Below are 27,622 nucleotides of genomic sequence, written 5' to 3' on the forward strand. Positions count from 1 at the left end.
CAAAACAAAGAGCACAAACAAAGACTTCCTTCCACCAAGATTTGATAGTATCTTGTCCCCTTATTGGTCCTCTGGTCAGGTATCAGCCAAGTTTATGGAGCTTCTTAACCCTTTGCAGGTAAAAGAGACATTAACCCTTAACTATCTGTTTATGACACTTACGAACAAGGGCTCAGACTCTCCTAGGGAGAGAAGGCCCAGACACAGGCAGACTGGGATTTTGGTTCTTTGTTTTATACCCCTGTCACTAGCTAAGTGATAAAAATACACCTAAATTCTTAAAGTCTAGGCCTGTACAAGCAGCCTGAATATCTCTATTCTAACAGTCATCGGTCCCTGTGGAAAAATGATCTATTCAGGGTTGTCCCTAGACATTTTGGTGCCAAACTGGCAGAGCGGAGACGCAGGGCCCAAGTCACTCCACTGGGCAGCGGGAAGTGGAGTGATCTGGCCCCAGCCTGCTGCACTCTGCTCCCAGCCTTGGAACTTGGGCGGTGGGGGGAAACGCCCCCCAGCACTCACCAGCGCTGCAGCTGGGAGCTGGTGGAGTAGAGCAGGCTGGGGCCAGGTTGTTCCACTTCCCACCGCCCGGTGAGTGCAGGATGAGACTGATCCCTCCTGCAGTACCCCGGGATGCAGCTCAGGGGAAGGGGCAGAGTGGGGGGCAGAATGGAGTGGAGCAGGGGTGGGAAGAGGCGGCATGGGGGCAGAGCAGGGGTGGGGGCTTTGGGGAAGAGACAGAGCAGGGACAGCTTTCCTGGCTGGATCAGACAGCCGAGGGATCGGCTGGCCACTGGAGCAGTACGCAGCTGCGTAGGGCACCAGGAAAAATGGGGCAACTTGGTGTCTCCACATCCCTTCACCAGGCAGTGTCCCTGTAGTGTGTGCTGTCTTCATAGGTTCTTTCTCAGTCTTTCTCACCCTCTTGTCTCGAGTTTCCTGTGTCCCTGCTTTCAAGCACAGACTAACTCTGGCTGTTCAGGAGAGGGGAGGACCATGCCTATGTGCGGCCAGCAGACACCGACAAAGACCCATAGCCAGCCTGCTCCCTTCCATGCCAAACACCCACTGAAGGCCACCCGCAGACCAGCATGCGGAGCAGCTGCTGATGCTCTGTGGCCAACATCAGAAGAAGGTAGGAAAGCAGGGCCAGCCCCCTGGTGTGGCCTCTGTCTGTTCCCACTCACAGTCCTCACTTCTGCAATGGGGCAGGAGATTTTACCCCAAGAGGCTTTCCCCCGGCTGGCAAGAAGCAGAGAAACACCCAGGCTCCCAAGGTGCTATTTACCAAGCCCCCTCAAGTACAGGGACAGGAGCACATTTGGAGGAGGGAAACTGCTCTACACGCCAGCCCGGGCAGCTGCCCAGTTTCTTTGGCAAGTAAGGAACAGCAAAGGCTAGACTGGAATCACCTGGGGCTCATGCCCCAGCCTTTGTGATGTCCAACCCCCAGCTCCTTCCCGGGGCTCTAGCTGAAGCCAGAGCATTGGTCTGAGCAGCCAAGAAGAGGTTCCAGCTGTAAAGGAAGTAGGACTTTCAGCACAATGATAAAACCGCACAAGCACAACCACGAAGGGACTCAAACTCTCAATGACCTGATACAAAGTCAGATGCCTTATCCATTAGGTCACATGGTCACACAAGAATAACCTCTCCAAGTACTTCTTTAGAGAAGACGGACACTGTGTTTCTCAGACTCAGGTCATCTACTGACGGGGGCCGAGACTCTCTGGGCACAAGAAGTCGAGTTCCCAGCGAGATGTGAGACTTAATTCTATGGAACCAGGTGCAGGACTTTGGCAGGGAGGCTCAGGCATGGGGGATTGAGGTGCAGCAGATGGACCGGCTGCTAGGTGCAGAGATTTAGTCATACTGAGGCACAGGAGGGAGGAGAAGGAGGAATCCTGCTGATGGTCAGTGGCTGTGCAGAAAAAAGGGTGTTGATTCCCCCATCCTAAATGGGCTGGTTGGCTTGACCCTTCTCCCCTCTGCAGAGCACGGTGGGGACTGCAGCTCACCCCTTGTGGGGCAGGAGGGCACAGGTGCAGGGCGCTGGGCTCCGATGCACCTGGAAGGCAGATCCGGTGGGGTGGGGCAGGGCAGGGCAGGGCAGGGCAGGGCCTATGGTTTACGTTCTGCCTTGCCTGGTGCTGGGCCATTGCACAATCCCCAGCCATGCCGCACAGCGCACCGCAAGAGGCAGGGGGGCAAGCAGATGATCCAGCACTAGGGGGGGGAGGAAATGTGGTTGGTGGGAGGAAAGGCCTTGGGTTGCACTGAGGGAATGCAGAGCAGGGGTAACACCCCAGGAACCTGCAGCAAAGGGACGGACAGGTGGGTTGCGTGGATAGAAGTGGCAGCGAGCCTAAAAGGGGACTGGGGTCTAATAGTCAGAGCAGGTGGGGGTTGGGCTCTATCCCTGGCTCTGGGAGCAGAGGTGGGCCTACAGGTGAGAGCAGGGGGACTGGGAGCCAGGACTCCTGGGTTCCATAGTGGCGGCTGTTTTTTTCCTGGGTCTCCCTCCCTAGAGGTCCCAGCCCAGCCCACTAGTGGAATCTGACTGGGGGAGGGGGTTGCCCTGCCACTCCAGATTCGTGATTCAAACCCCTCCCCCTACGGGCTCTGACATCACAGAATCTCCCCCCCAAGTCAGAAAGTAGGAGCCCCCAGGGCCGCCCAGAGGATTCCGGGGGCCTGGGGCCATCGGCGGCAGGCGGCTCCAGTGGACCTCCCACAGGCATGGCTGCTGAGGGTCCGCTGGTCCCGCGGCTCTGGTGGAGCATCCACAGGCACGCCTGCGGGAGGTCCACCGGAGCCGTGGGACCGGCAAGCAGCAGGGGGTCCCCCATGCGGCGAAATGTCTAGAGCCGGCCCTGTTCGTCGGCGGGGGGCCCTTCCGTTCTGGGACCCACCGCTGAAGTGCCCCAAAGACCCGCGGCTGGGGCCTCCCACTGGCGAATTACTGCCGAAGCGGGACCCGCCGCCGAAGTGCAGCCCGCTCTTCGGCGGTAATTCGGTGGCGGGGGGCCCCCGCTGCGGGTCTTTGGGGCACTTCGGCGGTGGGTCCCTGAACAGAAAGGCCCCCTGCCGGCGAATTACCGCCGAAGACTGGGTTGCACTTCGGCAGCAGGTCCCGCTTCGGCGGTAATGCGATGGCGGGGGGTCCTTCCCCCCGGAGCGGAAGGGCTCCCCCGCCAGTGAAGACCGGGAGCGGAAGGGCTCCCCCGCCAGCGAAGACCAGGAGCGGAAGAAGCTCCGGGGCCCAGCCCCGCAAGAGTTTTCTGGGGCCCCCGAGCGAGTGAAGGACCCCGCTCCAGGGGCCCCGAAAAACTCTCGTGGGGGCCCCTGCGGAGCCCGGGTCCTGGGGCAAATTGCCCCTCTTGCCGCCCCCCAGGCGGCCCTGGGAGCCCCTCCCCGCATGCAGAGGAAGCTAGTGAGATTCTAGGGGGTCTCTGGCAGAGATGACAGCACCCACCAGACACCCACTCATGGTTGCAAGGAGACCCTCCTGCACAGCCCCCCGCTACGAGGGACCGGGGGCGCCCAGCCAGGGTCAGGAGGTATGCTCCCCCTGAGCCCCTCCCCCGTTACTCCAGGATCCGAGCATCTTCCTAATTCGCAGGGTAATTCTCCTCCCAGGCTCGTGCAAGGGTAGGAAGCGCCACCAGCCCCATTTCCAAGACGGGAAAACTGAGGCCCAGAGAAGCTGAGTGATGTGCCCAAGGACACCCAGGAAGTCTGTGGCAGAGCAAAGCATGTTTCTGCCTCCCTCCTCCCAGGTCTGGCCTGCTCCTGAGTCACTGGATGGTGCGGGGGCGGGGCCTCGGGGCAAGGGGCAGTGCCAGGGGGGGCCTCAGGGCAAGGGGCAGTGCAGGGGCGGGGTCTCGGGAGAAGGAGCAGTGGGAGGGCGAGGTCTTGGGGCAATGTGAGGGAGGGGTCTCAGAGTGAATGAGAGGTGCACAGGGGAGTCTCAGGGCAATGTGAGGGCAGGGTCTCAGGTGAATGGGTGGTGCAGGGGCGGGGTCCCAGGAGAAGGAGCAGTGGGAGGGCGGGGTCTCGGGGGAATGTGAGGGAGGGGTCTCAGGTGAATGGGTGGTGCAGGGGCGGGGTCCCAGGAGAAGGAGCAGCGGGAGGGCAGGGTCTCGGGGGAATGTGAGGGAGGGGTCTCAGGTGAATGGGTGGTGCAGGGGCGGGGTCCCAGGAGAAGGAGCAGCGGGAGGGCAGGGTCTCGGGGGAATGTGAGGGAGGGGTCTCAGGTGAATGGGTGGTGCAGGGGCGGGGTCCCAGGAGAAGGAGCAGCGGGAGGGCGGGGTCTCGGGGGAATGTGAGGGAGGGGTCTCAGGTGAATGGGTGGTACAGGGGCGGGGTCCCAGGAGAAGGAGCAGTGGGAGGGCAGGGTCTCGGGGGAATGTGAGGGAGGGGTCTCAGGTGAATGGGTGGTGCAGGGGCGGGGTCCCAGGAGAAGGAGCAGCGGGAGGGCGGGGTCTCGGGGGAATGTGAGGGAGGGGTCTCAGGTGAATGGGTGGTGCAGGGGCAGGGTCCCAGGAGAAGGAGCAGTGGGAGGGCAGGGTCTCGGGGGAATGTGAGGGAGGGGTCTCAGGTGAATGGGTGGTGCAGGGGCGGGGTCTCGGGGGGAAGGGGCGGTGCGGGGGCAGGGAATCGGGAGAATGGGCCGTGTGGCATTGGGGACTTCGGGGAAGAGGCAGTGTGAGGACAGGGTCTCGGGGCAAAGGGGAAGGGTGTGGGCTGGGTCTTGGGCAAAGGGGTGATGTAGGGATGGCGATTCAGGGGAATGGCTGGTGAAGGGGCAGGGACTAGAGGGAAGGGGCCAGGCGGGTGCTGGGACTGGGGGAAGGGGCAGTGCAGGGGAGGGTCTCGGGGGGAAGGGACGATGCAGAGATGGGGGTTAGGGGAAGGGGCAGGGCCTCGGGGGAAGGGACGATGCAGAGATGGGGGTTAGGGGAAGGGGCAGGGCCTCGGGGGAAGGGACGATGCAGAGATGGGGGTTAGGGGAAGGGGCAGGGCCTCGGGGGAAGGGACGATGCAGAGATGGGGTTAGGGGAAGGGGCAGGGCCTCGGGGGAAGGGGCGATGCGGGGGCAGGGATTAGAGGGAACAGGCGGCACAGGGGCGGGGCCTTGGAGGAATGTGAGCACAGGGTTCCGGGTGAATGGGTGGTGTAGGGGCGGGGTCTCAGGGGTAAGGGGTGGTGCAGGAGTAGGGTTTCAGGGCAATGCGAGCACAGGGTCTCGGGTGAATGGGTGGTGTAGGGGCAGGGTCTCAGGGGGAAGGAGTGGTGTAGGGGCAGGGTCTCGGGGCAATGTGAGGGCGGGGTTCCAGGTGAATGGGTGGTGCAGGGGCGGGGTCTCGGGGTAATGTGAGGGCGGGGTTCCAGGTGAATGGGTGGTGCAGGGGCGGGGTCTCGGGGTAATGTGAGGGCGGAGTCCTGGGTGAACGGGTGGTGTAGGGACAGGGTCTCAGGGGGAAGGGGAGGTGCAGGGGCAGGGTCTTGGGGCCATGGCCGGCTCCAGGCCACAGCATGCCAAGCGCGTGCTTGGGGCGACACGCCACAGAGGGCGCTCGGCCGGTTGCCAGGAGGGCGGCAGGCGGCTCCAGTGGACTGCGGAGGGTCTGCTGGTCCCGCGGATCTGGTGGAGCGTCTGCAGGCATGCCTGCGGGAGGTCCACTGAAGCCGCGGGACCACCGGATCCCCTGCAGGGACGCCTGCGGGAGGTCCACCCTAGCCGCAGGACCGGCGAGCGGCAGAGGGCCCCCCGCGGTGTGCCGCTGTGATTGGGGCGGCGAAATTGCTAGAGCCGGCCCCTGCTTGGGGCAATGTGAGGGCGGGGTCCGGGGTGAATGGGTGGTGTAGGGGCAGGGTCTAAGGGGGAAGGGGCAGTGCAGGGTCAGGCTCTCGGGGGGAAAGGGAAGGGGCAATGTGAGGGCGGGGGTGGGTCCTTGGGGAAAGGGTGCAGGGGAGGGGTGTATTGGGGAGGGGCAATGCAGGAGTGGGGATTTGGGGGAAGGGGTAGAGTTAGTGTGGGGTATTGGGGAAAAAGGGGCAATGCGAAGGTGGTGCCTTGAAGGAAGGGGCAGGGGCAGGGCTCTGGGGAATGGGGTAGGGATTAGGGGAACAGGTGACATGAGGCCAGGACGTCGGGGGCAGTGTGGGGGCAGGACCCCGGGGGGGGGGCAGGGCTCTGGGGAATGGGGCAGGGATTAGGGGAACAGGTGATGTGAGGCCAGGACGTCGGCACTGCACTGCAGGGGGGTTAAAGCCGGGCTCACCCGAGGGAGGAGGACGGGGCTGGGTGGCCGGGCACAGCGGGAGTTCGGGGAGTGACAAGGAGCCGGTTCCAAGGCCCATCGGACACCCCCAGAAACCAGCTCACACCCAGACGGGGGGTTACAGCCCCAGCGAACAAGGGGCGCTGGGAACATCCCCGCGGTGCAGACAAATGTACCGAGTCACCGGGCAGAGACAGACCCGGCACTGACCTGCCCCCCCCGGTCCTCGGCCTCCGCCCCCCGCGCTCCCGCCCCCGCCCCGATCAGCTGCTTTGTGCGGGGGGTGAAAGGGGCGAAGCGGCGCGGCACGTTCCCACGCGGAGCAGGTAACACACTGCACGGGGGGCGGGGCTCTCTGGGGGGCGGGGGGCGGAGTTGTGGGGGGGAGGTGTCCTATTGACCCAGGGACCCGCCCTCACCTGGGCCCGAGAGGACGGAAGTGCCCCGGGGCAGGCTGGGAGTTGTAGTTCCTGGCTCGTCTCAGAGCGGAATTGACGAAACGTTGCTCAGGCAACGCGCCCCCTCCCGGTGCACACTGGGAAGCGTAGTTCTCTCTCTCACACGCGGCCTCTATTGGAGGAGGGGCCGTAGCTCGTCAGATCGCCGCGCCCCTCCCCGCTCCCTGATTGGCGGAGAGAGCGCGGGAGAGAGACTCGGCGCATGGGGTGCGGGCCTGGCAGGGGGGGGGCACAGGGCAGAGGCAGCGCGAGTGAAAGGGCTTCACCCCACCCCCGGGCCTGGGCAGCAGCGGGGGGGGAGGGGCTGAGCTGCCTGGAAGCAGCCCCCACATGCGGCAGCCCGGCCCTCCCTCCCTCCCTCCCTATGTGCGCGCGTGTGTGAGAGGAGCTGGAGGCTCAGCCACAGGGGCACGTGAGGGTCCCGCTGGCCCAGCACAAAGGCTGGTAACTCAGCAGTAAGTTACCTGCTCCTCAGCTCTGGAAGCGGCTGCTGTTCTCACTCGGCCCAGTGCTCGCTTTCATCACGTGACCTTTAAAGCGGATGGTTAGTTACCCAAACTCATCTGTAAAACAGCCTCACCTGTAACTCCACTTGCTGTTTGATCTACATGAGAGACATGAGGAAGGAGCCCTGAAAAATAACAACCACGTTGCCTCAGGAGGGCATAATTAAGTGAGCTGAGTGCTCCCCGTTATATCCGTTCTTCCTAAAAAGAGAGAAATTCACACACAGGCACGTTATCTGCACCCTATGTGCAGTGAGCAGCTTTCCAGGGCTACACTGCACTTCTGCCACTGGTCACTAGGGGGTGCTAAAGAGCACGGATTAAACAGGCATTGGGCAAGTGGCAGGAGGAGCCCCAGTGCCTGAATGATCTAAAACTGGTCTGTCTAAAGCCCTGGAGGATGTACGTAGGGAACTGATCTGGATGGGCGAGGGGGAGGGACAGGGTGAACAAAATATCTTTCAAGTCAAACTGCTGGTGAGAAAGGAGCCAGATCTCTAAGAGATTTCCTGTGGGGAGGGTTTGTGTGGGTGGTAGATCCCTGATGGCAGCAAGAGTGCAGCTAGCAATGTACAGGCTAAGTGGATGCATTCCCAGGATGCATTCCTACAAGATAAGGATGGGACACATTCCAGGAGATAAGCTCTATACAGATAAGGGCCATCAAGTAGCAGGAGGCCTTCAACCTCCCCCAACCTGCCCCCCAGTGTCCCCCCATCCACTGTGACTCTTCTGCCAGCACCGCCCCCTCCTCTCCCTCTGTAGGGCCCCAGCAGCCCCTTCAACCCCCCAACCTGCCCCCCAGTGTCTCCCCATCTGTTGTGACCCTCTCGCCAGCCCCACCCCCATCTGTGGGGATCCCTCAGCCCACAGCATCCCCTCCCCCATCGTGTACACTCTACCTGACCTTTCCCTTCGCTCCCGACCTCCTCCTCCCCCACCGTCCTCGGCACCCCAACATTGACCTCCTCCTCTCGCCCCACGCCAAACACCTTCCTTCCTGTCCTCAGCACCCCACACTCCCTTCCTCCTCCTCCCCCCCATCCCCGTCCTCAGCGCCCCATCCCTAATTGCCTCCAACCCATTTCTCATTGCTGGGCCCCACTTTCCCATCCTCCCACTCCCACAGTCCATCCCCAGGGTGTGAGGTTCCTCATCTTCAATCTCTGCTACACCCAAACCTGCCAGGTTCCCCTTTTCAACCACTGTGGGGTCGTCCAACCACCGACACCCATCCACTCTGGGCTCTCTGAATCCCACATTCCCACAATGCACCTTGGCAATGCCACTTTCCTCTATCCCTAATCCCCCTATTCCCTTAGGTCCTTCTGGACACCCCAACCGACAGACAGGCCCCCACATACATCCCAGTCATTCACATGCTGAGCTGGTTCTTCAGGGACCCCCACAGCCCACCAAACTTCTCCATCCATGAGCCCCATGGACCTGTGGCCGGGAAGGTGAGGAACCTCCCACTTTGGCTGGGCTGGGTGTGAGTGTTAATCTTTTCCTGTCTTCTTGTGTGCTGTACTCACAAAGGCTTTTTGCTCCCTCGGGGTGAGGTGTGGTTTTGGCCGAAGATGAGGTGTTTTGGTAGCCCTGTGGATGCTGTGTGGTGTCTGGAATGGGGCGTGTGTGTTCCCATCATGCCCCTTCCCCTCTGCCTGCAGAGCTGAGGACAGACAGGTCTGAGGAGCACAGCAGGAGCTCCGGGAAGGAGAAGAGCAATATGAAGATGGAGTGTAAGATGAGGCCAGGTAACTTCTGTGGAGGGAGACATGCTGGACAGCACCAAGGATTGGGGAGACAACCAGGTGCTTCAAGGGAGATGATGTTGCCATTTGCGAGGGCAGATCATCTCTCTGGCCAGGAGTGGTGTGTGCTCACTAGCAGAAAGTTGCATCCATGAGGGTGACTCCCTGTTCTGAATTTCTTTCTTCCTCCCAGGTTTTTCTCTCTGTGTTGGCCAACTTTCACTCAAACTCTCTCTCTCTCCTTTCATGGACACCTGTCATGTTCAGTTTCCTGCATTCTCTTCCTCTGCTCCCCCTCCTCCAGTCTCCTATGGGCTCTGCTGGGTCTATCTGCCCATGGGCAGGGTCTCTGCCATACTGGGAAGGATGTGTCCTGCCTGCCAGGATAAGGGGGTTGCTCCTCCCACCCCCTATCTTCAGGAAGACCTCATTGCTGTAACTGGGTCACACTGTGAGTGGCCATTCAAGTCTTTCGGGCTGTGAGGTCTGAGACTGAAAGGGGTGGGCTTGCGGTCATGGCTTTGGGCAGAGGAGAAGTGGGGCTGGGATTAGAGATGCCCCTTATCACCCACTAGCTCCATTACTGCATCACCCAAAAGCCTCGCTCAGGGTCCACTATGCGTCCTTGTGCTGGGCACTGCAGGGACAGTCAGAGGGACAGCAGGATGCATGAGGAAATAGATGAGTGTGTGAGGCGATGGGTGAAGGGGTGTGTGTGGCATACATTGGGGATGGATGGGGGGTTGAGGGTTGGACGGACAGCAGAACAGATGGAGAGCTGCAGGGATGGATGGTGATGTCAGAGGCTGGACTTGTCATGGGTTCAGCTCATGGCCGCTGGCTCTGTCATCTCCTGCCCCCATCTGCCCATCTGCCCCTGTCTCTCGCAGGCAGCACTCAGCAGAGTCTGGCCCTGTTGTTACACTGGTGCCTACATCCAGCGCACACCTGTGCGTAATGCGCTCCTGGAGAGCTCAGGCAGGGAGAAGCGTGTGGCTCACAGCTGCTGAACCAGCTACTCCAAAGACTCTCGCAGATCTCCCCCTCCTTGGGCAGCAACACCCTGGCCGGGGGGTTCCCTGTCCTTCCTCGCGGCCAAAGCAGCCTGCTCAGCGCAGAAACCGAGGTCACCTATCTCTGCCCAGCCTCTAGCTGGAGCTGCTCCAGCCCCGAATTGCTGGTATCGAGCCTGGCCGGAGTTGGTGTGATGTCCTAACAGAGTCCGTTCTTTCTCCCTGGTAGATAGTGATTTTCCCCACTGCAGTTAGTTGCTCTTTCTCTGCTTCCACCATAGCCCCTCCCCAGCGATAATGACCCCTGCTGGCCAGGCACGGGAGTGTCCTGTAGGTGCCTTCTTGTAGGAGCAGTGACTCCTGGTGGCGAGGGGCAGCAATGCCTGGCATGTATCCCCCCTGGCATTGCTGCAGTGACCCCTGGTGGCAACTGAGGGCAGTTGCCTATGTGACCCCACTACTGCCATTGTGCCTGTTAGCGCTGGTGGGTAGGTGAGGCAGGGCTCTGTATGTATATCAGCCATTGGAGCAGTGCCCTCTGCGTATCCCACTCTCATCTCAGTGACTCGTGTTGCCCAGATGGGGCAGTCCCCTGTATGTATTTACTCCCCGCAACCCCTGCATTGTGTCTGTGACCACTGGTAGCCAGAGGAGTCAGTGCCCAAGCTGTATTCTTCACCTCCCCCAAGGTGGCAGGGTGCCCGGGTGGCTGTGTCAGGCAGTGCCTTGGGTATCTTTCAACTCCTTTGTGGCAGTGAGCCCTGCTTCTGGTGTGTATCACTCCCCCACTAGGGATGTGCACTGGTGGCCAAGTATGGCAGTGCCCTTTGTGTAGCCCCCTCTCCCCGCCCCCCAAGGTGACCAGATAGAGAGTGTGAAGGATCGGGACGGGTTGGAGGCTAATAGGCACCTACATAAGAAAAAGCCCCGAATATCAGGATTATCCCTTTAAAATTGGGACATCTGGTCACCCTATCCCCTCTACCCATGTGCCAGGTATGGCAGGCACTGATCCCTGGCATCCCTGTGGGGCAATACCCTCTGTATATCCCCCTATTGGGGCAGTAACCGCTGCTGGGCAGGTGGGGCAGTGCCCTGTGTGTGTGTGTCCCCTATTTAGGTAGTGACCCCGATGGCTAAGTGAGGCAGTGGCCTTTGATTTTCTCTTCTCTCCCCAGCCCCTTCTCTCTCTGGTGTAGGACCCCCAGGTGGGGCACTACCCGATGTGTATCTCTACTAATTGGAGCAGTGACCTCCCCGGGGTGCCCTGGTGTGGCAGTGCCCTATTGCTTTCTCCTTCCCCTTCTCTCCATGCCATTGTAGTAGTGGCCACTTCAGGCAGTAGCTTGTTTATCATCTCCCCCCCACCAGCACCATTGCAGCAGGGCCACCTGTGACCATGTGCAGCAGTGCCCTGCCTGTATCCTCCCCTTAACCTTTGCTGCAGTGACCCCAGGTGCCCAGTTTGAGTAGTAGCCTGTGTGTACCTCACCTCTTGGTGCAGTAACGTGTGTGGCCAGCTAAGACAGTGCACAGTCTGTGACATCTGTTGGCCACGTAGGGCAGTGGCCTGTATGTATCATCTCCTCTGGAACAGTGACCACTGGTCTCTTGGTGCTAAGATGCAGCCACTTCTGGGTTACATGGTGGGGCTGTTTACAGGACAGTGGGGACAGCCTCCCTGTTCCAGGAAGTAGGGGAATGTTTGGTGTTTGGGGCAGAGCGTTCCACCTTCTATTGAACTGTGATGCTCTGAGCACCTTTCCCCTGCATGAAGAAGACCTTGTGTGACTCCAAAGCTGGTCCAGTAACAGGTATCACCTCACCTGCCTTGTCTCCCTGGTTTTCTGGCAACTGTCCAACTTCCCCTTTGCTGTTGGTCTTGAAACCTCCTCCAAGCAACCCCCCATCAATCCCTTAAGATGCCAAACCTCTCCTGGAACCCAACCCTAGGGGGGGCACCCCACCTGAAAACCCTACGGCATCATGGGAGTGGTAGTGTCCACTGCCTCCATCTTCCACCAGCCAGGATGGGCCCCACAGCACAATGGGAGTGGTCGTGTCTCCTGCTTCCATTTCCTGACAGCTGCTGCCAGGCCTGACCCAGACTTCCCGTTTCTGGTGCGAGTCTGGAAGCAGATGCTGCCATGAGGCGGTGCCAGGAAGGGTGGTGCTGGTGTCAGGAGGAGTAGATGGGTCTGTGCTACTGCGGGGAGGTGCTGCCCTTGCTGTGAAAGTACTCCGCTGTTAGAGGAGATGTCATCTCCCTTCCCTGCCGTGCTCTGCACCAGCCCCTGCTTGTCACGGGAGCAGGGCTGGCTCCAGGCACCAGCGTAGCAAGCAGGTGCTTGGAGCAGCCAATTCAAAGGGGTGGCCCGTATGGCATCGGGGCAGAACGTGTGGGTCTTTAGCGGAAATTCGGCGGCGGGTCCCCCATTCCCTGTCTTAGTCTTTGAGCTACCACCAAATGTCTACCAAAGATTAAGGGAGGGAGGACTCACCGCAGAACTGCCACAGAAGAAGCAGTGTGGTTGAGCTGCCACCGAAGAGCCACAGCTTTTCTTTTCTTTCTTATTTACTTTCTCCACACCGGTCATGGTTTTATAGACCTCCGTCTTATCCCCCTTTAGTCGTCTCTTTTCCAAGATGAAAAGTACCAATCTTATGAATCTCTTCTGAGACGGAAGCTGGTCCATATCCTCTCATCATCTTTGTTGTCCTTTTCTGAATCATTCCCATTCCAATAGATCTTTTTTGAGATTGGGGTGACGGCATCAGCACGCAGTATTCAAGATGTGGGCGTACCATGGATTGTTATTGAAGCGATATGATAGTTTCAGTCTTCTTATCTATCCCTTTCTTAATGATTCCCAACACTCGGCTGCATATTGAGTGGATGTTTTCAGAGAACTATCCACAATGACTCCCAGATCTCTTTCTGGAGTGGTAATAGCTAATTTAGACACCATCGTTTTATAGGGATAGTTGGGATTATGTTTTCCAATGTGCATTACTTTGCACTTAACAGCACCGACGTTCATCTGCCATTTGGTTGTCCCATCAGCCAGTTTTGTGAGATCTCTTTATGGCTCTTTGCAGTCTGCCTGAGACGTGACTATCTTGAGCAATTTTGTATCATCTGCAAATTTTGCCACCTCACTGTTTACCCCTTTCCCCAGATCATTTATGAATAAGTTGAACAGTACTACTCTCAGTACAGACACCTGGGGACAAGAGAGGGAAGATCCTCTTCTGACACTGGCAGACCAGGTGCCAGCTCATACCAAGGCCCGCAGGCCTTACTGAAAAGTGACAAACGCATGGCTGGAACCTAGTCTTTCTCACCTGTTGGTTACTGTTGTTAAAACAGGCCTTAGATTTATAAAAATGTGTTTAGTGTTTAGAGTTTATGACAAGCTCGTGAGTTGCTGCATGCATTCTTCTCACTTATAATAGCCGTAGCCCATGTTGTAAGGTGATATATAAGCGTTGGCACTAAAGCTGTAAACCCCCTTGCTGCCACCCTGCCACCAGTCAGGAGAGAAGCATTGCCAAGTGTGAAATGCTAGTTTACCAGAAGAGGCGTCATCTCCTTTCCAACAAGAGAAGGCCCTGAGGCAACGTCTACACTACAGCATAAAATCGAAATTACTAAAACCGGTTTTATAAAACTGATATTATAAAATCAATTTTATGCGTCCACACTAGGGCACATTAATTCGGTGGTGTGCGTCCATGGTCCTAGGCTACTATCGATTTCCGGAGCAGTGCACTCTGGGTAGCTACAGTAAAAGTATGAGACCAATAACTTCGATTTCCGTCCACACTAACCCTAAATCGATATAGTAATATCGATTTTAGGGTTACTCCTCTCATTGGGGAGGAGTACAGATATCGATTTTAAGAGCTCTTAAAATCGATTTAAAGTGCCTTGTAGTGTGGACGGGTACAGCGTTAAATCGATTTAATGCTGTTTAAATCGATTTAACTGTGTAGTGTGGACCAGGCCTGACTAAGAAATCAGGAAAGCCACTATGGATCATCCGTGGACAAAAGACCTGGTTGATTGCTCCCCCTCACACACCCAGGAGGAGGCAAAGACCTGCACAAACACTTGCCCCTGTCAGCTTGAGCTCTGGGGGAATGCAATAACAATCCCTGTCAGGAAGAAAATGTTGTCCCCACCCCGGATGCTGCTTGGACTTCAGGGAGACCGCACACTTTCTAAGCATAAGCAAAGGATCCTGGCTGTTTTGCTAGGATTAGCCCTATGACTCCATGTTAAAGCTATTCTAGTGCCTGAGAAACTCACACTTGATACATGGTGGGTGAGATTAAAGCATGGATATCATAACCTAGTCCCAGATTTGGACCTTAGCGTCCAAAATATGGGGGTTAGCATGAAAACCTCCAAGCTTAGTTACCATCTTGGACCTGGTAAAGCTGCCACCACCCAAAAAATTAGAGTGTTTTGGGGCACTCTGGTCCCCACAAAAACCTTCCCTGGGGACCCCAAGACCCAAATCCCTTGAGTCTCACAACAAAGGGAAATAAACCTTTTCCCTTCCCCACTCCAGGTGTTCCTGGAGAGATACACAGAAGCAACCTCCGTGAATCTAAGCAGAGGGATTCCACCCTCCCCCCTTTCCAGCCGGGAAACACAAGCACTTCCCTCTTCACCCAGAGGGAATGCAAAGTCAGGCTAGTAAATCTAACACAGACAGATTTCCCCCTGACTTCTTCCTCCCACCAATTCCCTGGTGAGCTGTAGACTCAATTCCCTAGAGTTCCCCACTAAAGAAAAACTCCAACAGGTCTTAAAAGAAAGCTTTCTATAAAAAGAAAGAAAAATACATAAAAATGGTCTCTCTGTATTAAGGTGACAAATACAGGGTCAATTGCTTAAAAGAATATTGAATAAACAGCCTTATTCAAAAAGAATACGATTCAAAGCACTCCAGCAACTATAGACATGTAAATGCAAAAAAAAACATATAAATCACTAGCTGATCCTTTGTACTTACAACTGGGAAACAGAAGATTAGAAAGCAAGAAATAGAAATCCCCTCATAGCTGAGAGAGCATCCAGGCAGAAAACCAAGAACAAAGGAGTCACACACAAACTTCCCTCCACCCAGAGTTGAAAAAATCCTGTTTCCTGATTGGTCCTCGGGTCAGGTGCTTCAGGTTACTTTTTTTTTCAGGTGAAAGAGACATTAGCCCCGTTTATGACAGTGGAACATGCAACCATAAGGAGCCCCACTGCCTTAGGGTTAGGGTTATGCCATTCGATCTCTTTGTTCTTGTTAGTGCTGCAGTTCTTTGCCTTAAGCTTATGCCATTAGATCTCTTTTAGGGTATGTTTTGGTTCCTGAGAGGTAAAAGGCTGCTGTGTGTGTGGTGTTATGGAGTGAGGTAGCAAAGGTTGGTTGCAGAGGTTGTGCAGGTGCCACAGAAATTCGCCCCCCCGCCACCGCCAACCCCAGTTCTGGTCCCAGAGTCCAGAATTTGCATTAACCCGCCTGCTGACCTCTGACTAGGAATTTCGCCCTGCTAACTCTTCCAGCAAAACAGGCCAAAGAAAGTGTACGCAAGCACTGTACCGCAGCCCCCGTGCTCTTTTCGGTTCCTTCCCACAGAACTTTCACTGCATACCAGTCCAGTCCCTTGCTGTTGCTTGTCTAAGAGCTGCATGCATATGCTAGACCGTACCCTGTGCTGATTCCCGACTTTTGTGCTCCATACAGCCTTGCCCGTCCGTGTCTCTGTGGCGCAATGGGTTAGCGCGTTCGGCTGTTAACCGAAAGGATGGTGGTTCGAGCCCACCCAGGGACGGCGATGAGCCCGTGCTACTTCCTTGCTTCCCTGAGGCCTGCAGGGAGCCTCCAAAGTCCCCTTTTGCTGCCTCTTGGCCTCAGTGCTTTCAGCTGGTGGCCCAAAGAGCGTGCTGGATGCCATTCAGAAACCCGTCTCCCAGCAGCCGTGCCGGAGGCTCAGGCTTAATCCTCAAGGCCGAGCACAAAAACTTTCAGCCGGGAACATTTTGCTCCCTTCCCGCCTCCGCCAAAGCAGCAAGGGAGAAGGGGACGAGACACGGCTGCTCAAAGACGCCTCCCTCCCACTTCCCTGTAGGCTGTGCAAAGCTGTTGGCCTGCCTCATGCCCCGTCAGGAAAGAGCAGCCATGCTGCCCAAGCCTGAGTCACGTGCGCAGCCAGGCCCGCTCGGCTGACGGCGCGCAGAGCCATGCGAGTCAATGGCAGGTCGAGTCGGTAGCCTCGGCTCTTTCCCCTGACAGCCACACAGCACTGCCTAGCGCCCCGAGAGCCTCCCTCCTGTTCTCCTGCAGCCCGCCGGGGTGTTTGAGAAAAGGGGACCAGGAAGCACTGCAGCCTCATTCTGGGACAGGAGGCCTTTGCCACACCCAGACCTCCCTCTTGCCTTCAGCTCAGGTAGCCAGGGAGCTCTCTGGCGGGCCACCGCCTCAGCCACCTCTTGCCGCTCTGCTGGTCTCTGCCTTGCTGGAAGGCCCAGAGGGAAAAGAAACAAGCGCACACATAGCAGAGGATGGTTTCGATCCATCGACCTCTGGGTTATGGGCCCAGCACGCTTCCACTGCGCCACTCTGCTGGCTCTTCACAGCCCTTTCACCCAGCCGGCACTATCCAGATTAGGGCCTTACGCGCTCTCATGCTGGCAGGCGGATGCGCAGGCTGCTAGTCAGCTGCCCTGGTCACAGGATTTTACAGCGTCTGCAGGGTAAAAGGGATCTCTTTGGGGTTTGGACCCCACTGGGAGCTGGGTAGCTGAGTGCCAGAGATGGGAGCACTTCTTAAACTGTTCTCAGTTAAGCCTTCAGCTGGTGGGGGACGAGGTTCAGCCTTGGATCCGTGTCTGCAGCAGGCAAGCGCCTCTGGCTCCATCGGCCCCCCTCGCTGTCTTAGCAGACTAAAACCCGGAGCAAATGCACACGCCTTGCAAAGGAAGAGGAGCCGGGATCTCGAACAAATGTCAACATTTTATTAAGATGACGTTCAAAGAAAAAAAAAAGGGTACGGTACAGCGTTTAGGAGCAGAAGTTTCTGGTGATCAGGGAACAACGTACAGATTACCCAGGGGGTGCGAAGTTCGGTTTAAGATCGGGTGGCATAAGGAATACATAATGTGCAATAGCCCCGACTGGGGGTAAAAGGTTAACGTACAGACACTGAGTTACGTGGGTATGTTGTCCATGTGAGGGCTAAGTTCAGGTGTGGAGTATAATGAGCGGATAGGACGATGAGGATGGATTGACCTGCATTTGGTGAGTTTGAACATTCAGTGTTTTTTAATCTTTTCCACAATCTAGTTTAAGCAGGGTCGCTATGAACTCTACCCTGCCATCTGTTGGTGATCTGTTGTAAAGTCCTTTTGAGGCTGCTGTCATTTGCATGGTTCCACCCACCCCGGATTGCATGATGGGAGTGCTTGTCCAAACGGTCATTTCAGCTGCTGTGGGATCCCCAGTCTCTTTGTTATTGGGGCAGGAGTAATGCAGTGTATTTTGCTGTTCGTTTTGGATCAAGGAGAAAGTAACTGTAGCTGGCATTTGAGGCCTGAGAGCTTCACCCTCGCCTGAAAAGTACTCATCATTAAGGGGTCTGGGTTCCCAATGCCCAAGGCTTGTGGGAGGCTGGAATGGATGTTTGTTTGGCTTTTGGCAGTGGGTGCGTGCTGGTTTTGTTCCTGCTGTTCCTGGTGTGTAAAGACAGAGGTGTTTTTGAATCTTTTTGAGTTGTTGTTAGTGGTGCAGTTGTTGGCCTTAAGCTTATGCCGTTTGATCTCTTTCAGGGTGTGTTTGGGTTCTGAGAGGTAAAAGGCAGCTGCTGTGTGTGTGGTGTTATGGAGTGAGGTGGCAAAGGTTGATTTGCAGAGGTGGTGCATGTGCCACAAAAGTTGTGGGGGCCCACCCCCAGCTCTGGTCCCAGAGGCCAGAATTTGTGTAAACCTACCCATTGACCTGTTACTAAGAATCTGGTTTCAGAGTGTGTCACAAAAGCTGTGTCCCACAGCTTGACTGTCAGAATCCAATCTGCAAAATTTTCTTGCTGTCTAAGTGGTGAGAAGCCTTTTCCCCAACTATGGGGTTGTTTTCAACTTATAGTGTGAAAAAGAAATCACAACCTAGTTCTTCAGAAATATTGGAAAACTGCATTTAGTTACTAACCACTTTTTATTTATGGCTAGTTCTAAGCATGGGTTAGAAATGTAAAACATTTTATTTTTAAACTGGAGAGACACAAATGGCATAAAATGTGCATTTAAAGATTCCACTAAAAAGCCATAGCACTAAGTGCAAATATTCCTTTTCAATCTCTCTTATTTCACCATGTTTTGGAACCCATGTCCCTTGCCTAACGAGATTCATGTAGGTTCGGGTGAGTCCCGAAATCATGAACTGCTAAGTTCCGTTCTGCTGTCCTTGATTCATATCACCGGAATAACTGCACTTTATTACCAGTGCCCTAATAAGAAAGAGACTGAGGATCCCACAGCAGCCGAAATGATCCTCTGGACAAGCACCCCTATCATGCAATCCGGGTGACAGCAGCCTCAAAAGGCCTTTACAACAGATCACCAACAGATGGCAGGGTAGAGTTCATTCTCACCCTGCTTATCTCCTCCCCCCAGCCAGGCAGATTGGACAAATGACCAGGGAGGAGTATAAAAATATTGCTCAGGCAGGCAGGAGTGAAATCAGGAAGGGCAACTCATGCTTGGAGTTGTACCTAGCAAGAGATGTTAAGAGTAACAACAAGAAGGGTTTCTTCAGGTATGTTAGCAACAAGAAAAAAGTCATGGAAAATGTGGGCCCCTTACACAGTGAGGGAGGCAACCTAGTGACAGAGGATGTGGAAAAAACTAATGTACTTGATGCTTCCCCCTGCCCCCATCTTCACGAACAAAATCAGCTCCCAGACTACTGCACTGGGCTGCATAGCATGGAGAGGAGGTGACCAGCCCACTGTGGAGAAAGAAGTGGTTCAAATTTATTTAGAAAAGCTGGATGAGCAAGAATCCATTGGGCTGCATGCGATGCATCCGAGGGTGCTAAAGGAGTTGGCGGGTGTAATTGCAGGGCCACTGGCTATCTTTGAAAAGTCATGGTGATCGGGGGAGGTCCCAGATGACTGGAAAAAGGCTAATGTAGTGCCCATCTTTCAAAAAGGGAAGAAAGAAGGAGGATCAGGGGAACTACAGGCCAGTCAGCCTCACCTCAGTCCCTGGAAAAATCATGGAGCAGGTCCTCGAGGAATTAATTCTGAAGCACTCAGAGGAGAGGCAAGTGATCAGGAGCAGTCAGCATGGATTCAGCAAGGGCAAGTCACGCCTGACTAACCTAATTGCCTTCTGTGAGGAGATAACTGGGTCTGCAGATGAGGGGAAAGCAATGGAGGTGTTACTCCTTGACTTTATCAAAGCTTTTGATACAATATCCCACAGTATTCTTGTCGTCAAGTTCAAAAAGTATGGGCTGGATGAATAGATTATAAAGTGGACAGAAAGCTGGCTAGGTCGTCGGGTTCAGCGGGTAGTGATCAATGGCTCCACGTCTAATTGGCAGCCGATATCAAGCGGCGTGCCCCAAGGGTCGGTCCTGGGGCTGGTTGTGTTCAACATCTTCATTAATGATCTGGAGGATGGCTTGGACTGCACTCTCAGCAAGTTTGCAGATGACACTAAACTGGGAGGAGCGGTCGATACGCTGGAGAGTAGGGATAGGATACAGAGGGACCTAGAAAAATTAGAGGATTGGGCTGAAAGACACCTGATGAGGTTCAGCAAGGACAAGTGCCCAGTCCTACACTTAGGACGGAAGAATCCCATGCACTGCTCCAGACTAGGGACCGAATGGCTAGGCAGCAGTTCTGCAGAAAAGGGCCTAGGGGTTACAGTGGATGAGAAGCTGGATATGAGTCGACAGTGTGCCCTTGTTGCCAAGAAGGCTAACGGCATTTTGAACTGTATACATAGGGGCATTGCCAGCAGATCGAGGGACGTGATCGTTCCCTTCTATTCGACATTGGTGAGGCCTCATCTGGAGTACCGTGTCCAGTTTTTGGCCCCACACTCCAAGAAGGATGTGGAAAAACTGAAAAGAGTCCAGCCTAGGGCAACAAAAATGATTAGGGGGCTGGAAGACATGATTTATGAGGAGAGGCTGAGGGAACTGGGATTGTTTAGTCTGCAGAAGAGAAGAATGAGGGGGGATTGATCGCTGCTTTCAACTACCTGAAAGGGGGTTCCAAAGAGGATGGATCTAGACTGTTCTCAGTGGTACCAGATGACGGAACAAGGAGCAATTGTCCCAAGTTGCGGTGGGGAAGGTTTAGGTTGGATATTAGGAAAACCCTTTTTCATGAGGAGGGTGGTGAAGCATTGGAATAGGTTCCCTAGGGAGGTGGTGGAATCTCCTTCCTTAGAGGTTTTTAAGGTCAGGTTTGACAAAGCCCTGGCTGGGATGATTTAGTTGGGGATTGGGTTTGACTAGATGACCTCCTGTGGTCCCTTCCAACCCTGAGAGGCCATGATTTTTAAGTTGTTCCCGTGTATCAAGGTGAGCTGAAGCTCAGCGAACCCCAAGGATCTGAGGCCAGCTACTTTGCAGGAGAGACAGACCATGCAGCAAGTACAACACGGGGTCGCACCCCGGCCGGCAGATAGAATCTCATGTCTGAGATCCCGGCTCCTGTTCCTTTGCAAAGTGTGTGCTTTTGCTCCAGATTTTAGCTGTGGGCCAAGTGCCCTCTGGCTTCTCGTCCGGGCTCCGTCCTCCATGTGCCTGGCCATCAGCGGGACTGTCTCAGGAGAGCAGCTTCCCCACCCTCGCTGCATCCCAATCTCCGCCCAGCTGGGGAAGGAGCAGAGGCAGCTCGGAGAAAAGACTCCTTTGAGCGCCGGAGACGGCCGGAGCATCTTATTTGCATACCCACAGTGCATTGCCTGCAGCGAAGCGAGTCCCTGGTCAAGGGGCTGGTTTTGCTCCCTGTGTCCCCGGTTCCCATAATCCAACTCAGGCTGTCAATCAGTTCAATTCCATTTCCTCTAAAAGCTAGCAGTTTAGTGGGCTGTGAGAGTAGTCACCCTGACTTGTGGTAGCATACGCGGTTGCCCCGGCAGAGACTCTGCTTTTTTTTTTTTCCTTTTTCTTTTTTTTCTCTCCCTTTCCCAGTTTGTATAAATCTTTTGCTTTTTACTAAAGATTTCTGTGGAGAGGAGTATTTATGAGTTTGTACCCAATTTTTTTGAGGCTTTGTTTTGGTAAGACTGTTCCCTGTTGTGAAAAAAACAGAAGGATACTACCTCACTTAGTGTCAGTAACTCAAGCTTTTCTATTAGTGTATGAAAACAACTGAGAGCTCTGAAAATGACTGTGTGGGATTTTTTGCCCTTCTTTTTTTTTTTTTTTTTTGAGCTCATCGTGTTAGTGAGATGGCTTCCTAGCTAACAGGGGACCGTTTTGTGATGTGTATTCTGCTGGCTCTTTGGTTTCATAAGTTTTTGGTTATCGCAGTTAAAGAGCAGCAAAGAATTGCGTTGTTGTTTGTGTTAACGTTTGGTCTGTCCTAAGAGTGTATGGTTTGGAGTCATTTGTAACTCTTGGGTTAGTTATTGTCAACAGCTTATTTTTGGGTCCCTGAGTTGAAAGGCTGCTCTTGCGGATTTCAGTTTGTCATTGTTGGAAGGTCAGTTAAAGAGCTGCTTTCTTAATCTAGTCCATGAGGGTTCTTACGCCGCCCTCCTTAATATACCTTCCAGAAGGTGATTGCATGGTTTCCCTCGTCTCCCCACAGAAGAGAAATTGTCCATCCCTTTCCTGTTGGGAAAACACCAGTGTTTTTAAATGTTTTGCCCAGATGAGGGATAGTTCATAGGAGCAGAAGAGGAGGAAGTTTGTGGCCATTTGAGTCAGATTCCTAGGGATTAAGGCCAGAAGGAACCAGCCGATCACCTCAGAGGGACTAAGGGGCACCAATGCCCCAAATAGCGAGGAACTGCTTTGATGCAATTGACTGTATGTTTGAGATAGTTGCGTGGGAAGGAGCAGAAAAGAGCACTGGGGCTGCGGAATAGCGCTTGCATAGGCTTTCTTTGCCCTGGTTTCTTGTAAGAGTTAACAGTGAGAGATTGGTAGTCACAGGTCAGTGGGTGGGTTTATGGAAATTAGGAGTCTAGAGGGGAAACCAGGGAGAGGAAGGCATCTGCAAGACTTGTCTGTCTTTGAACAGAATTGTGTGTTAAGGGTTCTTGCTTTGAATTCTTCCACTGGAGTCATTTTGGGGAAGTGAGTCAGTCTCCCGTAGAGTTCCCTAGTTATGGTGTTTGTTGCATGTCTGGGAGCTCGTCCTGGTGAGGTAGAAATAGGTGGGCGCAGGGGTGTGCGTGCGTGGCAGAGTGTCAGCATTGTTTCTTAGTTTCCTTGAGCTAAGATCAAAGCATAGTGGCTGTTCTTCTCACTATAATCTGTGATATGTCTTTGATGTAAGTGCTGTGTGTTAGTTTGATTTTTAAAAGAAGAGAATTAGTGAGAACAGGAGTTTGCTTTATCTACTCCATGCATGGATCTCGAATCACAGTGTCTCCAGGAACAGTGTATTTTCTTTAGGGGAGACCTTTCTGGTTAGAAAAAAGTTAAACCGTGATGATCTTTTTTTCAAGCAGATTTTTTTTGAAATAGCAGAAAAATGTGGTATCTTTAGTGTTTTTGTTTCTTTATGATAAACACAATACAGTTACACTTTCTTGGAAGTGTTTTGTGAGTCTGCAGATGTGAGAGGTTCTTCTTTGTTTTGCTAGAGAATAATTTAAGAGGCTGGACTCCTTTCTGCTGTGAGTCTTTTCAACAGTATGAGGGACAAATGCTTTCTGGACTCTGGGTCTGTTGGGGAGATGGTTGTTTTTTTCTTTTTGTTTTTCTTGGGGTGGGGGCTTGGTAATATTTGAGATTACGTGTACATCAACAACTGCATGAGTTACACAGACTTCTCCGTACCCGACCTACGTTCTATGTATCTTGGTTCGTAAGATCGAGACAAAGCACTAGGTGTCGTGCTGCATCTGGCACACAAGGGCCCCAAGCCTGATTTTTTTCCCCCCAAACTGACTGTAATCTAAATGCTAAATAATAACCCTTAACTTCTCATTATTGCCACCCTCACTATTGGAAAATCCCCAAAATCACAACAGTGACTTACAAATCATGAGACTTCTTTGTTTAAAAAATGTAATGTGGGTTCTCTATCGTTCCCTTCCAGTTTTCTGAACCGGGCAAGCTTGAAACTTACTTTTCTAGTGCAGCCAGAGCCCCAGAGAGCAGGAGCCCCTGGCGCCTGGGGCTGGCAGGCAGTGGGGTTCCTCACGGTTGTGTATTCCACACACACTTTGATCTCACCCACCAAGCATCAAGTGTGATCTCCTCAGGGACTAGAACAGCCTTAACATGGAGTCACAGACAGCCCCCTTGGGCACCCTGACTCTAGCTTGCAACCCAGGTGTAGTAGAAGCTGCTGTAACACTCAAACTCTGTATGTCCTTTAGGGCTAACCCTAGCCAAACAGCCGGGATCCCTTGCTTATGCTTAGAAGGCATGCCGTCTCCCTGAAGTCCAAGCAGCATCGGGGGTGGGGACAACAGTTTCTTCCTGACAGAGATTTTTATTCTATTCCCCCAGAGCTTAAACTGATGGGGGCAAGTGTTTGTACAGGTCTCTGCCTCCTCGTGGGTGTGTGAGGGGGAGCAATCAACCAGGTCTTTTGTCCATTGATGATCCACAGTGGCCTGTCTGATGTCTCAGTCAGGGCCGTCTCTTGTTGGAAAGGAGATGACACTTCTTCTGGTAAACTAGCGTTTCACACTTGGTAATGCTTCTCTCCTGACTGGTGGTGGAGTGGCAGCAAGGGGTTTTACAGCTTTAGTGCCAACGCTTATATATCACCTTACAACACGGGCTACGGCTATTATAGGTGAGAAGAATGCATGCAGCAACTGATGAGCTAGTCATAAACTCTAAACACATTTTTATGAATCTAATGCCTGTTTTAACAACACTAACAAACAGGTGAGCAAGACTAGTTTCCAGCCATGCGTTTGTCACTTTTCAGTAAGGCCTAGGGGCCTTGGCGTGAGCTGGCACCTGGTCTGCCAGTGTCAGAAGAGGATCTTCCCTCTCTTATCCCCAGGTGTCTGTACTGGGAGCAGTACTGTTCAACTTATTCACAAATGATCTGGGGAAAGGGGTAAATGGTGAGGTGGCAAAATTTGCAGATGATACAAAATTGCTCAAGATAGTTGAGTCCCAGGCAGACTGCGAAGAGCCATAAAGAGATCTGACACAACTGGGTGACGGGACAACCAAATGGCAGATGAACATCGGCGCTGTTAAGTGCAAAGTAATGCACGTTGGAAAACAGAATCCCAACTATCCCTATAAAACGATGGGGTCTAAATTAGCTGTTACCACTTGAGAAAGAGATCTGGGAGTCGTTGTGGATAGTTCTTTGAAAACATCCATTCAATGTGCAGCCGAGTGTTGGGAATCATTAAGAAAGGGATAGGTAAGAAGACAGAAACTATCATATCGCTTCAATATCAATCCATGGTACGTCCACATCTTGAATACTGTGTGCTGATGCAGTCGCCCCAATCTCAAAAAAGATCTATTGGAATGGGAAAGATTCAGAAAAGGACAACAAAGATGATGAGGGGATATGGACCAGCTTCTGTGTAAGAAGAGATTCATAAAATTGGGACTTTTCATCTTGGAAAAGAGACGACTAAAGGGGGATACGACGGAGGTCTATAAAACCATGACCGGTGTGGAGAAAGTAAATATAAAAGAAAAAAAAAGCTGTGGCTCTTTGACGGCAGCTCAACCACACTGCTTCTTCTGCGGCAGTTCGGCGGCGAGTCCTCCCTCCTTTCCTCTTTGGTAGACATTTGGTGGCAGCTCAAAGACTAAGACAGGAAATGGGGGACCCGCCGCCGAATTTCCGCCAAAGACCAGACATGCTGACCCGATACCAGACGGGCCGCCTGTGATGCAGTAGGGACTGTCTGTGTGGGGAGTGGGAGAGCAGGGGAGGACTTTAGGAGATGGACGAGGCCAGAGCCTGTAACCTGAGCTAGGTAAGGGAGGGGAAAGGTCCACACCTTTGCCCGGGAAGGGGACAAAGGAAGGGAGTGGCAGGAGGGAAGCAGTTTGAGTTTGGGCTTGGGGCTGTGTGGGCGGAATTCAGGGTATCCTAGCTAGGATCCAAGCACCCTGAAAGCCCAGAAGGACTCAGTGGAGGGGTCCTGACTGTGCCTGCAAGCTCTGCTGTAACCTGTGTTCCTGTTGTCCAATAAACCTTCTGTTTTACTGGCTGGCTAAGAGTCACTGTGGGTCCCAGGAAGAGGGGTGCAGGGCCGGACTCCCCCACACTCCGTGACACCGCCCCTTTGAATTGGCTGCTCCAAGCACCTGCTTGCTACGCTGGTGCCTGGAGCCAGCCCTGCTCCTGTGACAAGCAGGGGCTGGTGCAGAGAGTGGCAGGGCAGGGAGATGACATCTCCTCTAATAGCGGGGCCCTTTCACAGCAAGGGCAGCACCTCCCCGCAGTAGCACAGACCCACTTACTCCTCCTGCTTTCTCCTGACACCAGCACCACCCTTCCCGGCAGCACCTGCTTCCAGACTCGCACCAGAAATGGGAAGTTTGGGCCGGGCCTGGCAGCAGCTGTCAGGAAATGGAACCAGGAGATACAACCACTCCCATTGTGCTGTGGGGCCCATCCTGGCTGGTGGGAGATGGAGGCAGTGGACACTATCACCCCCATGGTGCCGTAGGGTTTTCTGATGGGGTGCCCTCCCCAGGGTTGGGCTCCAGGGGAGGTTTGGCATCTTAAGGGACTGGGTGGGGAGGCTTGGAGGAAGTTTGAAGACCAACAGTGAAGGGGGAGTTGGACACTGGCCAGAATACCAGAGAGACAAGGCAGGTGAGGTGATACCTGTTACTGGACCAGCTTTGGAGTCACACAAGGTCTTCTTCATGGAAGGGAAAGGTGCTCAGAGCATCACAGTTCAACAGAAGGTGGAACACTCTGCCCTGAACACCAGACTTTCCCCTACTTCCTGGAATGGGGCGGCAGTCCCCACTGTCCTGTCAACAGCCCCACCACGTAACCCAGAGGTGGCTGCATCTTAGCACCAAGACACCAGTGGTCACCACTCCAGAGGAGATGGTACATACAGGCCACTGCCCTACGTGGCCATCAGACGTCACAGACTGTGCTCTGTCTTAGCTGGCCCCACATGTTACTGCCCCAAGAGGTGAGGTAAACACAGGCTACTACTCAAACTGGGCACCTGGGGTCACTGCAGCAAAGGTTAAGGGGGATACAGGCAGGGCACTGCCGCACATGGCCACCAGGTGGCACTGCTGCAATGGCGCTGGTAGGGGGGGAAGATGATAAACAGGCCACTGCCTGAAGTGGCCACTACCACAATGGCGTGGGGAGAGGGGGAGGGAGATACCAATAGGGCACTGCCACACCAGGGCACCCCGGGGAGGTCACTGCTCCAATTAGTAGAGATACACATCGGGTAGTGCCCCAACTGAGGGCCCTACCCTAGAGAGAGCGGGGGCTGGGGAGAGAAGAGGAAATCAAAGGCCACTGCCTCACTTAGCCATCGGGGTCACTACCTAAATAGGGGACACGCACACAAAGGGCACTGCCCCACCTGACCAGCAGGGGTCACTGCCCCCATTGGGGGATATACAGAGGGTATTGCCCCACAGGGATGCCAGGGATCAGTGCCTGCCATACCTGGCACACGGGTAGAGGGGATAGGGTGACCAGATGTCCCGATTTTATAGGGATAGTCCCGATATTCGGGACTTTTTCTTATGTAGGTGCCTATTATCCTCCACCTTGTCCCGATTCTTCACACTTTCTATCTGGTCACCCTGGGGGCGGGGGAGAGAGGGGGCTACACAAAGGGCACTGCCATACTGGGCCTACAGTGCACATCCCTAGTGGGGGAGTGATACACACCAGAAGCAGGGCTCACTGCCACAAAGGGGTTGGAAGACACCCAGGGCACTGCTTGACACAGCCACCCAGGCACCCTGCCACCTTGGGGGAGGTGAAGAATACACCTTGGGCACTGACTCCTCTGGCTATTAGTGGTCACATGCCCAATATAGGGGTTGGGGGGGAGTAAATATACACAGGGGACTGCCCCACCTGGGGAAGACGTGTCAACGAGATGAGAGTGGGATACGGAGAGGGCCCTGCCCCAGTGGCTGATATACACACAAGGCCCTGCCTCACCTACGCACCAGCGCTAACAGGCACAATGGCAGTGGTGGGGTCACATAGACAACTGACCTCAGTTGCCACCAGGGGTCACTGCAGCAATGCCAGGGGGGATACATGCCAGACATTGCTGCCCCTCGCCACCAGGAGTCACTGCTCCTACAAGAAGGCACCTACAGGACACTCCCGTGCCTGGCCAGCAGAGGTCACTATCACTGGGGAGGGGCTATGGGGAAGCTGAGAAAGAGCAACTAACTACAGTGGGGAAAA

At 54.4% G+C, this 27,622-nt stretch overlaps 1 protein-coding gene, 1 long non-coding RNA gene and 4 other non-coding genes across 6 annotated transcripts in view; 4 read left to right on the forward strand and 2 right to left on the reverse strand.

The window, feature by feature from the left end:
• The window catches only part of LOC127041343 (zinc finger protein 551-like), an 804,136-nt gene that overhangs the window by 261,668 nt on the left and 514,846 nt on the right, over positions 1–27,622 (reverse strand). The gene's annotated exons all lie outside the window — the stretch shown is intronic.
• LOC127041351 (uncharacterized) overlaps positions 8,643–27,622 on the forward strand; it is a 133,507-nt gene continuing 114,527 nt past the window's right edge. The window contains exons 1-2 of the long non-coding RNA XR_007771636.1: positions 8,643–8,711; positions 8,814–9,065. This is a non-coding gene — a long non-coding RNA (uncharacterized LOC127041351). The remainder of the gene's footprint in view (positions 8,712–8,813; positions 9,066–27,622) is intronic.
• TRNAN-GUU (transfer RNA asparagine (anticodon GUU)) lies at positions 15,780–15,853 on the forward strand. Its single transcript has one exon. It is a non-coding gene; the product is annotated as a tRNA-Asn (tRNA).
• On the reverse strand, positions 16,575–16,646 carry TRNAM-CAU (transfer RNA methionine (anticodon CAU)). The gene has a single exon. It is a non-coding gene; the product is annotated as a tRNA-Met (tRNA).
• LOC127041386 (U5 spliceosomal RNA) lies at positions 21,211–21,325 on the forward strand. Its single transcript, XR_007771670.1, has one exon. It is a non-coding gene; the product is annotated as a U5 spliceosomal RNA (small nuclear RNA).
• On the forward strand, positions 22,460–22,658 carry LOC127041358 (U2 spliceosomal RNA). Its single transcript, XR_007771642.1, has one exon. It is a non-coding gene; the product is annotated as a U2 spliceosomal RNA (small nuclear RNA).

This window comes from Gopherus flavomarginatus (assembly GCF_025201925.1).
Source record: "Gopherus flavomarginatus isolate rGopFla2 chromosome 13 unlocalized genomic scaffold, rGopFla2.mat.asm SUPER_13_unloc_2, whole genome shotgun sequence".
NCBI classification, from domain to species: domain Eukaryota; kingdom Metazoa; phylum Chordata; order Testudines; family Testudinidae; genus Gopherus; species Gopherus flavomarginatus.